This window comes from Tachypleus tridentatus, chromosome 10 (assembly GCF_004210375.1).
Source record: "Tachypleus tridentatus isolate NWPU-2018 chromosome 10, ASM421037v1, whole genome shotgun sequence".
Classification (NCBI taxonomy): Eukaryota; Metazoa; Arthropoda; class Merostomata; order Xiphosura; family Limulidae; genus Tachypleus; species Tachypleus tridentatus.
The window spans coordinates 60,523,433-60,537,320 of NC_134834.1; the positions used below are offsets into that span (position 1 = coordinate 60,523,433).

A 13,888-nucleotide genomic window follows, 5' to 3' on the forward strand; every position below is an offset into this window, starting at 1 on the left:
ATTCTAGTGAATGGCTATTTCTTCAATAGCCTTGAAATTTAGTTTCCATGAAAGTTTAGATACACTTAGCAAAACAACAAACTAATAATATACAAATTTGACTGAAATACAGAGAATAATAAAAAAACAAAATGTTTTAGTCTCAACCATAGACATGTGTTTTGAATCTTACTTGTTACTACTATCACCATGTTGATAATTGGTGGTTGGATAGTGCATCTTAATTGAATTGCTCTAAATTTATGTCCTTTTTGTCTGCATGAAGTACTATTTTAAGTAATAATGTTGTTTTTGAAAAGTACTTTGCAACTACATATAAATCAAACTATATTTTTAATCTTTATAACTTCCCTTATGAAGTACTTAGGTATTTTAAAATAAATGTCTTCTATATTTTAGCTGTTTTAAGAGAGGTGAATTTCTTTGTTTATGCATATTTAACATGGAATATATAGCTATTTTAGAACAGGTAACTTTTTATATTTATACATTTTATTTCTTTATGTACCTTGCTATATTGGAATATATCAATTTCTGTGTTTCTACACTTTGTTTGAGCATAACTTCTAAGCTAATATTTGAAAATAAATACTATTTGAATATTTCTGATGTGTGAAATATTTATAGAGGAAGGAATGAAAGAAGCCTTTAATAACAGTAGCATGAAATATAGCCATACAAGACCGTATTAAAGTTTAATAATGTTTTTACAAGTACAGCAAGACTCACATATTTAATGCTGTCTAAGTATCTAAAGTGTGTATTATCAAGTGAGAGTATAATTATACAACATGCAGAAAGTTTTATGATTTTAACAGAGATCATGCTCTGAAACAGTACTATCACATTATAAAATATAAATGAAAATATGTGTTTGAGTGATTCTGACTCTTAAACATCTAAATTTTATTTGAAATTTAATTTGACATGTTAAAATAGAATTGTTATTTAGGGATGTTTTTTTCTTATTATTACTACATTTATTTTTATAAAAAACTTTAATACAATTAATTTCTTCTAAGTGTATCCAAAATTTCAAAAAACTTACATCTCCAAGAAAACTTTATCACACATTAAGTAATCTAAGAAATTATTGTTAGAAAGAAGCAAGAGGACTTGTAATAAATTTTAAGCTGTGTTCATGAATTAGTATTATATTAATTCATAAAAGTAGGCTCATTTCTTGAAGAAGACATCTTCACTTTCAGTGGTTTCCATTTGCTTCTCGTATCAGGGAGGCAGACAGTAGACCCATAAGTGAGGGGAAAAAAATACTATGCTGTTTATGATCTACCTCTATGGGGTAAGTGAAAATATTATATTTTGGATAGTATTTTAAAATTACTAATGACAAATTTTGTTATTAGATATGAACACAGTTTTATGTGTTTTTAGTAAGTGTAATAGCAGTTTTACAATACTTTCCTCTGTTCTAGATGTAAGACAGACATTATTTGAGAACTTTTGATAATGCTAAATTAACATTGCAAATCTCTTAACCTTATTTTTAACTATTTTGAAAAAGCTGAACTCTTTAAGTCTAGTTTGGACTTTACTTAAAATTTAGTTTCCATTGGATGTTAGAGGTGCTAACTCCTTGTCAAACAAAAAATATTCATATTTGATCTGTAAATAACTGTGTTTGCCTATCCTTTGATCAGTTGTCAAGTTACATTACTCACCTTATGATTTGTGACCTGGTGTTGGATGTTTTTATTATAGTTGTGGTTTTTTGTTTTGTTTTTTTAGTTTTCTTCTTCTTTCACTCTCATTAATTTACATTTAATTATCTGTATGTGTATATAGAGTTTCCATTAATAAGTAAATACTAATCAAAGACTTTCAACAGTTAGTTGCCAGTAGAGAATGAATATTCTGGTAAGTCTGACTGGCTACATAACCTCTGAGAGGCAGCTGTCTTAGTGCATGCATATTAAGATAACTTAAATTTAAAAAACAAAACAAAAGACACGACTTAAAGGATTCTTAGTCATCATTTCTCTTTGCTACGTGATATATTTGAGTGTATGTTTTTCTTTTTCAGAATTTTCTAAAATCAAAAATTACTTACTGCAGCTTTCAGTCAATTAAAAACATCACACAAAATTGCAAGAAATAATTTAAAATTTGAAGCTCCTACCTTCATGTTTTGCTGAGATATGGGCAAATAATAAATCATGTGGTGTTTAAGTTAGTTCATAGAAAATGGCTAAATGGCTCCTTTTGTGAGTTATTGCTTTTAATGCAACAACTATAGCAATAAAACCATAAACTTAAAAGGAAACCATGTAAAAACTTTTGACATTCATTTCGAAGGTTTAAAAGATTATGCAAATGAAATAAGAAAACTGTAAGATGGAAAGAGGTATTTCTGTTCTTTGCATTAGTGTAACTTAGAATGACTCAACAGAGGCTTTGTAATTCACAAAGAAATCTTCAGTAAAATATATCTTACAAAAAAAAAATTAATTTTGTGACTTGTGGTGCTTACTGAAAGCTTGCTAAATTCAGAATTGTATAGTTACATGGATATGAGGTTGACTGAGCACTTGAACAGATAATTAATTAAAAATAGAGCTTTTATATTAAAATATTTTAATGTAGAGTTGGGGTCAAATCCTCTGTATTTTGTTTCATTTTTCTTAGGCTTAGTTTTTCCCACCTTCATCTTATACACACTATCCTTTTCCTTATTTTTTTAATTTTTTTTTGGGGGGGGGTAATCCACTATTTTCCTGTGAAGATTTCAGTGAAAGCTCATGCACTTATCTTTTCCACAGTGGTGTCATGTTTTCACTTATTTATCATTTGCTAGTTGGTTGGTGTGTGATGTTTTTGCTTCCCTCAATATCTTATATGCCTTCTTGTTCTTTCCATTTGGTGTGCTTGTTGTCTCTTGTGTTATATGAGATTATATGCCAATATTATGCCTTATTATCCTCACTGATTTACCATGTTTTCCATTCTTTATGGCCTCTCTCTGTCTCCTGTCCTTTTTTTTACTCCCTGTCACCATTTCTCATTTATCCTTTCACCACTTGTAAATGTGGTGGTGGCTGTCCTATGGGCCCAAGGTCGTCAGAGTCTGGTTTGTTTTGTATTTGGATTTGTGACTCCTGTTTATAGCTAGTTGTTGAGTACTGGGATTTCTGTCAGAGAGCCTTAACCTTTATTTTTTTCTTTCCTTCTCCTGTTCCCATTATTTACATCATCTGAGGGATATTGTTTCTTGCCAATATTGATCCATGGCAATGTTGATCCTAATGGCTGCAATCACTATTTTATGTGCTTCTCATCCTTTTCCAGATTTTTCTTCCTGTCTTTTAATGGTTCCAAGGGGATCTGTAGATAGATGTTGAGTCTTACATTTTTCATTTCTCAGTCAGTTTCTTGTCTCACCTTGCTTTTTCATAGGAAATTTCTCACCTTATGGTGTTTTTTTGCCCCAAGTCGTGAGATGAGTTGGATATATTGGATGCTTCTTTTCTCATTTGTCTTTATCCCAACAAGCCTTCAACAGCAAACCTTTTCTCCTTTAGGAGGCAGCATGTTTGGGTTGATTCATCTTGGAGGAGTTACATCCCATACCTATTTCATTTCTAATTCATCTGAGTATTTTTTTGTTTGTATGTCTGCTAGGCCGAGACTTCTACTCAGCTTTTGAGGGACATGGTGCTGTTGGATTTCTGTGCTGTATTTTCTCTTTCCTTCACTGTCCGAGAGATTCTTTCTCTTTTGGGGACTTTGGCTTCCATGGAATCCTGTGTCCCTTTGAGTTGTGCTCATTTGCAACATCTACAATGGAATGCACATTCTGTAGATCCTTGCTTGGTATCCCTTGTTGTCAGCTGCTCTCCTTCCTTCTCCTTTATTCAGAGACTTCACCTGGTGGCTTGATGAAACTGCTTCCATAGAGAGTATTCTTCTTTTTGTGTAGGTTTCATGTTTTTAGATGCAATCTTGATGGAATATGGAGCATGTTTTGACCCTTGCATGAATTTGTGTCATTAGTACCACAACGTATTCCCCTTTAAAATTTGTCTTTTAGACCTTTTGGCAGTAAATCAAGTTTTGGATCTTTTAAGGTGATTTGTAGATGTCTCTTAATGATACATAAAGTTTGTAGTTGTCTTCTTTATCAGTCACCAGGGGACACTTTGTCTCACTTACCCTGTTTCCATGTTACTGATCTTTCTCTCTAGGTCCATTCTGTGCTAGTACATTTAATAGCTTGTTTTAGTCCAAGTGTCCTGAAACCCTTACTCTTCTCTCTCCCAACCAGCAATGTCATCACTCTGACTTAATGTGTGGGTTTTGTTCAGTGCATCATGAGATGTTTCAGGCTCTCTTTATGTGTATTGTACCTTCTTTCTTGTTCAGTTTGCTTTTCTCATCTCCTTGTCTATCCACAACAAGGGTACACATTTCATAGTTGGTCTTTCCATCATGTTTTCTTCTATCTCCTTTCTTCTATTCCCCAATTTTTGTTGGCTGTTAAAGTAAAACTTTCTTTTGATCAGGAATTTTATTATCATTGCCAGATACTCTTCTCTCATTTTTTATTTTTTTCCTTTCTGCCTTTGTCTTCCTTGTCTTATGCTCCTTCCAGATTTGGATCTGAATATAGTCGACCCCTCCCCCCTTCATTTACATCCTAATTATGTTCTTGAGAACTGGGTTATTATTGGAAATGATGTTATTAAAGACCTAGTTCCCCATTGGCATAATGTTATAAGTTGGAGTTGTATTCCAGCAGCATAATTTAATGTTCTACATATGATAAAAAGACTTATGGGCACATGATTCTGATTTTGGTTGATAACCTACATTTTTATTTATCTTCCCATTTTTATGTAAGATGCTGTTTCATGTATAGCTTAATTTACTTAAAGCTTATGATGCATTGGTATGAGCTGATCCCTTTATCTCCTCTGCATTCTTGAAAATTGTTTTTACAGGTGTTGCAGGAAGACCTACATTTTATGCAACAACAGTAGGATGTTGCCTTTCTTCTAAGTGCTTCACAATTTTGAGCTTTTAATTTAATGTTATTACATTTTAAGTGGTGTTTTTTCTCTCATTACCTGCAGTACAACTTGCTGGTTACTTTCGTACCATAATTTAAGTAATGTAGGGTAATTATAACAAAATATGAGTGAGTGTTGCTAACTTGAAAAAGCAAACACCAAAAAGTAAATAATGTTGTAGTACAGCCAACTCTGTGTCACCAGGAAAAAAACACAAAAAAACGAAGATTTCACTCACTCTCAACTCCAAATATGCTACTGATTACAAGTAAAATTATCCACCATTTACCATCTGTCGTATTACCTGGATTTTGTTCAGTTAAATCCTTTTTTATCATTTTTCATACCTTTTTAAAGTATGTTCTGTAGATTTGCATATGAGTAAACCAAGATACATTATGATAATATTTAGTTGCATTACTGCTTATTGTGCTTTAAAATTCTGTTTGCCTTCAGTTGTGGTTTTGTAAGCCAAATGGAATTCCTGGCAAGTAAGTTCTTCATTGTTACCTGCTCAATTACCACTTGGGTCCTCACCCAGATTGTATCTGGCAACTTGAGTATGAGTATTTAACAATTACAGAAATATTTGAGATTTGGAAATCATTTGATTAAAAACAAAATCAGTGTATCTTCTTTATAATATTAGACTGCATTTGAATAAATTTTATTTTGTCTGGAATACTGTACATTACACATACTTCTGTGATTGTTCTGTTCGTAATACAACCCTCTGTACTGGTATTCTATGAAAAGAAGATGTCCTCTGAAAATAGATAGAGGATGCCATTTGGTAGCTAATAATGCTTGTAGTGCTTGGTAAGTATTTCTACTACTTTTGCTTACGCATTCTTGTGTAGTATTCAATATATTAGAGATGATATAATTGTCCTCTATGTGATGTCTAATGGCTTCAAACAAGGACAGAAAAATGTCATAACATCATTTGTTCTTTCTTAACTTTATTTGATGTTTCTCATTGCAATGTGTAAAGTTATTGAACTCATTCTTGGCTCTGCCTGAATATTTTCAATTCTCCCTGGGTGGCTACTGAATAGGCTGATTTCTTGACTTTGCAAGCCTAATGAAGGGGAGGTGAGCCATAGTCCCAGAAGGATGTACAGTAATTACTTGTTACTGGTATTCTCTCTGAGACTTTTCTGCTAGAGATAAAAGACAGTGTATTGTGTTATGACCATAGGTACATATTGTACCACCACCTATGACCACATTAGAGAATATGCATGGTTTCTTAGCTACATACATACTGCACAGTTTTCCCCCATTTTATAAATTTATTATTTAAAGGATGTCTAGAGTAATGGGGCATTATATTTAGAAGCATATTTTTTTTTACTGACTATTCGTACTTGATTCACTCTCTTTTGAGGCTGGTCAGCTTCACTCAGTTTTCTCGTGAGTCTAATCCCTTGGTTCCGCTCTTATTGTGGTTGTATATTCTTCTGGAACTCTACTGTACCACATCTTTCATTTGTTGTGGTCTAGGTTATATCTTCCTGCCTAAGAGTCCAGTTTTTGGTGAACCAGTGGTCCTTATGACTAATTTCTTCCTTCATCACACTGTGAGTATTATGACAGTTATTGTGTTAGAGGTAAGTTTGTCTGATTTGAATTTAACATTTGTCGGATAAAGATTAATTTCAAATTGGGAGGTAAATACTTTCTTCACTATGACTGCAACTGAGAAAATGGGGATCATGATTGGAAAGCAGAACTTGTGTATTTTCTCTTGATGCTTGGGAAGGTTGAGAACTCTGGGAAGTTTACACATACTCTGTGTTGTGTCAAGGGTATTTAAAATAATGTGAGAAAAACTAAACTGTAAAAGGATTTTAGTATTTTAGAGATAAAAACGTGTTTGAAATTCATTTTAATTTTAAATATGTAAAATTTATTTTAATGACTTTTTCCTGCAATTACTTTGTTATATTAAAATATTTTGGTACAAGTGGGGTACCAAAATAAACCAGAACACATGCAACTTTTCAGTAGAATCTCATGGTATGCAAAGAAACATCTATGGAGAATTTGACAAAACTTCTGTAGATTTTTATTGTCCATTTCAGCTCATTATCTGTGCATTTACATTACTGTCACAAAATAAGAAATACAATTTTGTTATTAGACAACAACAACAACAAAAGAAAGGAATATCTTTGTTCAGTATTCCAAGGTACGTTATTATCTAGAAACAACAACAGTAAGAGAGTCTTGGTTGTGGAAGAAGAGGTGATGACATTTGTCACTGTAAGACTGAAAAAAGTAAAACACAGTGTGAAGATTACAAAAATGTATATATTTAATAGATCTACAAAGAATCACAGAAACAAAGGTTGATTGCACTTGTGGTACTGAACTGCTATCATTAAAGATAAATGAATTAAATTAGTTGGAAGTAAAGTAAATAACAAGAATGTATAAACTGTACTTTAGTAGAAGTAAGAAGTGGTTTTAAACTGAACTTAGGCATTTTTGGCTATATTTGTAGTAGAAATTAAGAACGTTCATGGTTGGCAATTTACTATTGTAAGAGTAAGAATGGAGACAGGGATGAACCATAAACATGTTTTTATGGCTCACTTGGAACCAAAACAAGATGTGTATTTGTGAAAGTGTCAAAACTGCTTTTATAATTCACATTCTATCTTTTGCTGATTCAGTCATAAAATAGTTTTGGAAGGTCATCGTTCTTACGCTCTAAGATCAGTATTCTCTACTGATGATTGAGGGAAAAGTTGATTTAGGTGATAGAGAAAAAATAGAATTTTAGTTAAATAATATTTTATATTCCATAAATTAATTACAATCCAGTTATGGTATATTTTAACATTTGTTCCTGAGTCAGGAATGTCTCTTCTATGCTATTTTGTGTTTATCTTGTTCTGACAAAAATGAAAGCAAATAGTTTATTAAAATAATTTTGTCATTCATTTTCAAGTTTCTTCATTGAATATAATAGAAAGAAATAATGGGTTGTGGCCTTAGAAACTTTTCATACTTAAGAACTAAAACCTGATGAATAAGATGTTAGATTCAGACCTGAAGGATGCCCACAAACATCCAATTAATTGTGTGTGAATGTTTGTGCCCTATTTCTTACTTGCTAATCTAAATCTTTTTTTTTATATTTTAAATATATATGAAGTATAAAAAGAAATTGTTTTATGTGTACATAAAAAATAGCTTTTTTTGGCTAGATTTAAAGTAAAAAAACTTGAAATTTAGTTTATTTTATTAAACAGATTTTCATCTATTATATTTTTTCATTGACTATTATTTTCTTTTTCTGTAATAAGTTATTTAGTATTCTTATTTCATAGTTATATTAGAAGAAGGTCATCTAAATCATAAAATGTGTATTATGCTTTAAATCAATAAATACTAGAATATACTAATTTTTAAGCATATATATTAATTATTTAAGAAATATTTTAATTTTTGCATTGGGATTATGTTAGAATGGAATAGTCACACATTTTTCTTATCTTAGTTTTGTGCTTAGATGCAGTTGTTGTAGAGACCACAGGAAATGCTAAACTTTACAAAAGATGATATATTGTTGTTACTTTCATTTTGTAGCTAGATTTAACTGAGTGGATCAATACAGGAAACACACAGAATCTTCTCAAAAAAATTTTGTAACTTGAACATGGGATTTATTCATTTATGTGCAACAGGAATTTAAATTTCACTTGAAGGTGGCTCGATAAGTAATGCCACATATATGTAGGAATGTTATTACTTTTTATGGAAATTCTTCAGCAATTTCTCTAGTGTTGAGCTGTTGTCATTAGAATCTGATCTCAATTTTGTTACAAAACTGGTGTGTTCATATACATTTTTCTTGAAGAAATTTGTGTGTAACGTAAATATATATTCACACACAGTTATGTAAAATGCAAAAAATAAAAAACCTAATATGAAAGAATAATGATGTCTGTATTCATTTAAGGAGAATACCTAGTGCTGTATAAAGTTGTTCGTTACCAACATCGGTCCCTGGTGGTTGTGGAAAGTGATTTTATATTCAGACCAAGAGTAGAGTTTCTCTTCACCAAGATGAGTGAAAATCAGTGTAAAATGGCAGTCAGCATTACATTTCGACGTTCTAGTCTGCTTTTTCAGGTTTGTTAGTCTTTTGTTTTGAATAGGATTGATTTATTTGGTATTTTGAGAACAGAAAGCAGTAAAAAAGATTAAAACTTTTGAAGAAAAACAATCTTTTATTAATGAACTATAACATACATGGTAATGTGTTGAACTGTAACTATGGTCTTAAGATTTTATTCTCTTTTAGGAACTCCTTGTGAAATTACACTGTTTGCAATTTAAATATGAACAAACCTCAAAATCTACTAACCTTACATTTTATTCCATTATTATGGAATTATTCTTGTTTGTATTGATTATTTGATTGTTCAGTATACTCTGGTTTTTCATAGATGAAATATAATTAAATTTGATCTGATGTTCAAGTAGATATGTTTGAAGTAAATGCCTGTTTTTCATGTAGATGTATTCCTTGTAAATATGTTCCTACTATAAGACTGATATCCATATACATGTGATCCTAATTAATGATTGATAACCATTTAGATGTGTTCCCAGTATAATACTCATGTCCATGCAGATATGTTCCCAGTAAATGAAAGATATCCATTTACATGTTTTCCCAATAAATGATCCAAATCCATTTAGATGTGTTTCCAGTAAATCCATTTTGATGTGTTCCATGTGAATGACTGATGTCTTATTACTTGACACTACAAATTTTGTTGCAACAAACTTCCATGGCAAGGTTAATAGACTACATATCTTGGAAAAACTTTTACAGACTTTCCATTATACATAGATGCTAATTTTTAAACTCACAATTAAAGAGACTTAGGGCAAAAGGGTCCCAAAGGACAACTGATAGATATGTGCTCAAGTGATGTTGATGTGATTCCTCTTTTTTTTTTTTTTTTTTTTGTAATGTTTTTCATATGGCAGCTATTGCTTTGAAGCTATGGTTAGAAATTTGTGAACCCTAAACAGTTTCAAAATCCCACTTGTTAACAAATCAGGATGTACATCTGGCTTCATGATAATGACTTTTTAACTTTGAGAGTTCTCTGTCATAACCATAACCTTTTCTTTGCAGATGAGGATATTATGTGGATAAGCTGATGATGTGATTTCAGTTCCTATTGTTGTCTTAAACACTCTGCTGTTTATATTTTCACTTGCAAGAGACAGTATAAGGTTTCCTTTTGTAAAATGTTGTGTCTTCTAGATCTGCATTATTGAACAGTTGCCATATTAGCATTTGACTTTTGAAAGGTTTTTTTATATCTCTTTGATTATAAGTTTGTCTGTGGTGGTATTCTAATGAGAATCTTTATAGAAATACACTTCAAATTAATTACATAGTTGCTTATTACCTATGCGATTATACCTCACATTTGCAATAATACTAACCCCATGTTGCATCAGTACATCTGAAGGCTCATAATGCTAAAAAATGAAGTTTGTTATCTATGTTGGTCACAGCTTAGAATGCCCATTGTACATAATAAACAAAGCAATATTGCTGCATGAACTGTTGAAAATTGTTATAATGAAGTGTTGTTAATTAGAGCTGCTACAGGAAAGTAGTCTGATTTTAATGTAGTTTTTATTTGTTAGTGTGATGTGTTTTTCCTGTAGAATTACAGTTATCTATGGTCTTTTTCCTGGTCATTAAATGCAGCAAACATAGTTTCTGTTGATATTATGTAGGTTAATGTGATGTGGTATATAAGTTGATGAGATCTAGTTAAATAATCTTTGTTTTCCATGTACATAAGCTAGAAGTTAATTCTCTGTATTTGGTCACTTTGACAACTTTGCAACCATTATGTAATCATGAAAAGTATAACTACTGTAACTTCAGGAACTTTGGCAAGTTTTTAGTAAACATTATAAGTCTTTTGTACACAAAGAATGAGATTCTGATGTCTTGCCTCTTCTCACAAAAATGTTTCTTAATTTTAACTGCCCTCTATTGGTGCAAATTTTTGCTCACCACAAACCTTGTTGCTTTCACTTTTTGCTGTATATTAACATGCAATTACTCGTACAGTAGCTCTCCACCAATAGGAGTGTGACACTATCGATATTATAATCATGCATGTTTTAATCACTTTTCAATCAGCAAATGTATTTAATTAACTTATCTATACTTTTTTATTTTGTGAATTTCTCTGCCAGTTAATTTCTTTCATGTTTTTATTCTGCTTCTTCGCTATTTATTTTATCTTCTCTCCTCTTGTAGTTGAGAGCTATGCACTTGCACTTTTGAGTATTCATAATTATAGCTGCTTTTATTTCAGCAGTGAAATTTCAATTACTACAAGTCAAAATTATGATTCTTGGTCCATGAAATGACAGCTTTGGTCCATTTGAAGCTGACCATTTTCATTCTACAATCTGAACACACTGATTGTCCTAACAAGGTTTTTACTGATATTTTATTTTTGGATGTAGACAGCTTCCAACCCCACTCCTGAATATGATTTTTAGTCGCATGCCATTTGGGAGGAACTTGACCAACCCTTTTTCCCTTTGGTGGGCTTGTTATTCAAATATGTTCTGTACTTATCTCCTGTTCCTATGTTCCAGTTGTGATCCTCTCAAATGTTCCTATTCCACCACATCCTTTGTCAGTTTAGGTCTCTTCAAGGGTATATAACATGCACTGCTTTCTTCCATTTTTACTAAGTCTGTTTCATTCTTCCTTGGAAGCCTTACCTCTCCTGTGATTTTTTTCCCATTACCCTTCTAGGTTGGATTTGCCAGTTCATTTATATGACATTTTCATCCCTTTCTCCTGATGATTGTCTTATTATTCCTGTTTTCTTCCCATCAGATTCATCACCTTATCATATCCCCAGCTGCACATTTTCATCTTCCCTTGGGGATATCATAATTGCTGTAACTGTTTATCTGTGGTGGTAAGTATTACTTCCTTTTTTCTTTGCAGGGGCCTTTATTGCATATTTAGATCCAACGCTGTGGTGATTGTTGCCTTACCAAGTATGGTAAGTCTTAAATTATCACTGTACAACTTGCTAAATGACTGTGATATTGAGTCTTTTTCTACCACAAACCTAATGTATCATTCCATATGCTGCCAGGAGTTGGTTGATCAACTCCCTTATTATGTCCTCTCTGCATCAATATAAAAAGTAGAACAAGAGACAAAATTACAAATAACAAGGTCATTTTATGCCCACTGTTTAGATGGGGTGTTCCATTTGATCACTTTATAAATACATTCATCCTGGACTGTACACCAATGGACTAACATGAGTAAAACAGACAAGAACCACTGACCATCTTTGGTGATTCATTACATTTGATGCTTGTCCTTCTACTGATCTGATGTACAATTTCAGATGTTGCCAGATGTTGGATGATGCATTCTGTTAAGATGATCACTCTGCTTTTTAGTATAAAGCATTGTGGTCACCCATTGAGCTCTTTCTGGTGTTGCAGTCCTTCAGACTCTCCAGTGCATTATTTCTCTTCTTCTTCCAGTGGAGTGTGGGAGTTTTTGCCACTTATCAGTTCCTAGCCATTAGATTACCATGGAGGCCTGTTCTCCTGAGTGTGCACAGTGCTGTTCTTACTGCAGACATGATGTACAGTTCTAGATGCTATCAGGTCTTGGATATAGCACTTTGCTATATAAATTACAGTTTGCCTCTCTGGCTTAGACATCCTCCTTCCTACCATCCTCTAGATGTAGATTCCCAGGGATTGGGTATTGTTTGGAGACATTCAGTCATGTAAGTCTTCACATGTGTGTGGATGGTACCCTCCTCTTACTGCAAATTGGATGGTCAATTCCCAATGCCACCAGGTTTTGGACTGGAGTTGCAGGACCACATTTGCTGTTTCTTTTCCTTTCATCTGCTGGATGTTGGTTTCTGATGGATCTGAGGTTATTTGTAGCTATCAAAGATGTATGACTTACAGTGTGTAAGACTGAGTACCCTCCTTCTACCATGGACTTGTTGACAACAATTACCAATGCCACCAGACTTTGAATCAGAGATTAACATCTACCTCAGTTCTTTTTCCTCCTGCAATATGTTGGATAGCAGTTCCTTGTAGATCTGGTATTTGTTGTGTTGGAGGTGTGCAATTGTGGAGACCAGTTCTTGGTATGGGAGCTCTTCTTCCCTGATGTATAATTCCAGATGCTACCAGATGTTGATTGAATTTGAATACCCATTTACAGTCTGTCATGCTGCAGCTGTTCTACTCCATGGTGAGTCTAATTATTTCTGTATTTTTTGGGACCCTTTCAAGTTCCCACTCTTTGTGTTTTGGTGACACATTACTAAAAGGTGAAGAATATACCTGGTTCAGTAGTGTTGTGGTCATCTTACTAGTGTGTTGTTTTTAGTTCCTTTTCATGCTTCATGGTCTTCTTTTGTGTGCTTCTGTTAGGGGGTTCATCTTTTATTATGAGATGGAATAAGATATTGTATCAAAGGTTAACATTCTTCTAAACTGAAAATATATTTCTGACATATACTTAACTCCTCTCATATTTCCTACTAATCCTCCCATTCCAGTGTGAACTGATTTGGTTAGTTATGATCAATATAAGAGGGATTAATATGTGCACAATTAGAAAGGGTGCCAATTACAACAGGGGTAGTATCACACTTCTGTTGGTGGAGGGTTACTGCATGATCATTTGTGTGTCAGTATATAGTAATAAGTATGAGTAACAAGGTTAATGGTGAGAAAATATTTGTGCCAATAGATGGCAGCACAAGTCAAACGATTTTTGTGAGGGAAGTAAG

The 13,888-nt window shown here is 32.7% G+C and overlaps 1 pseudogene across 1 annotated transcript in view; it reads left to right on the forward strand.

Annotated features, from left to right (window-relative positions):
• The window catches only part of LOC143229390 (uncharacterized), a 53,762-nt pseudogene that overhangs the window by 23,606 nt on the left and 16,268 nt on the right, over positions 1-13,888 (forward strand). The window contains exons 4-5 of the transcript XR_013015845.1: positions 1,209-1,303; positions 9,001-9,173. The product of XR_013015845.1 is annotated as an uncharacterized LOC143229390 (transcript). The remainder of the gene's footprint in view (positions 1-1,208; positions 1,304-9,000; positions 9,174-13,888) is intronic.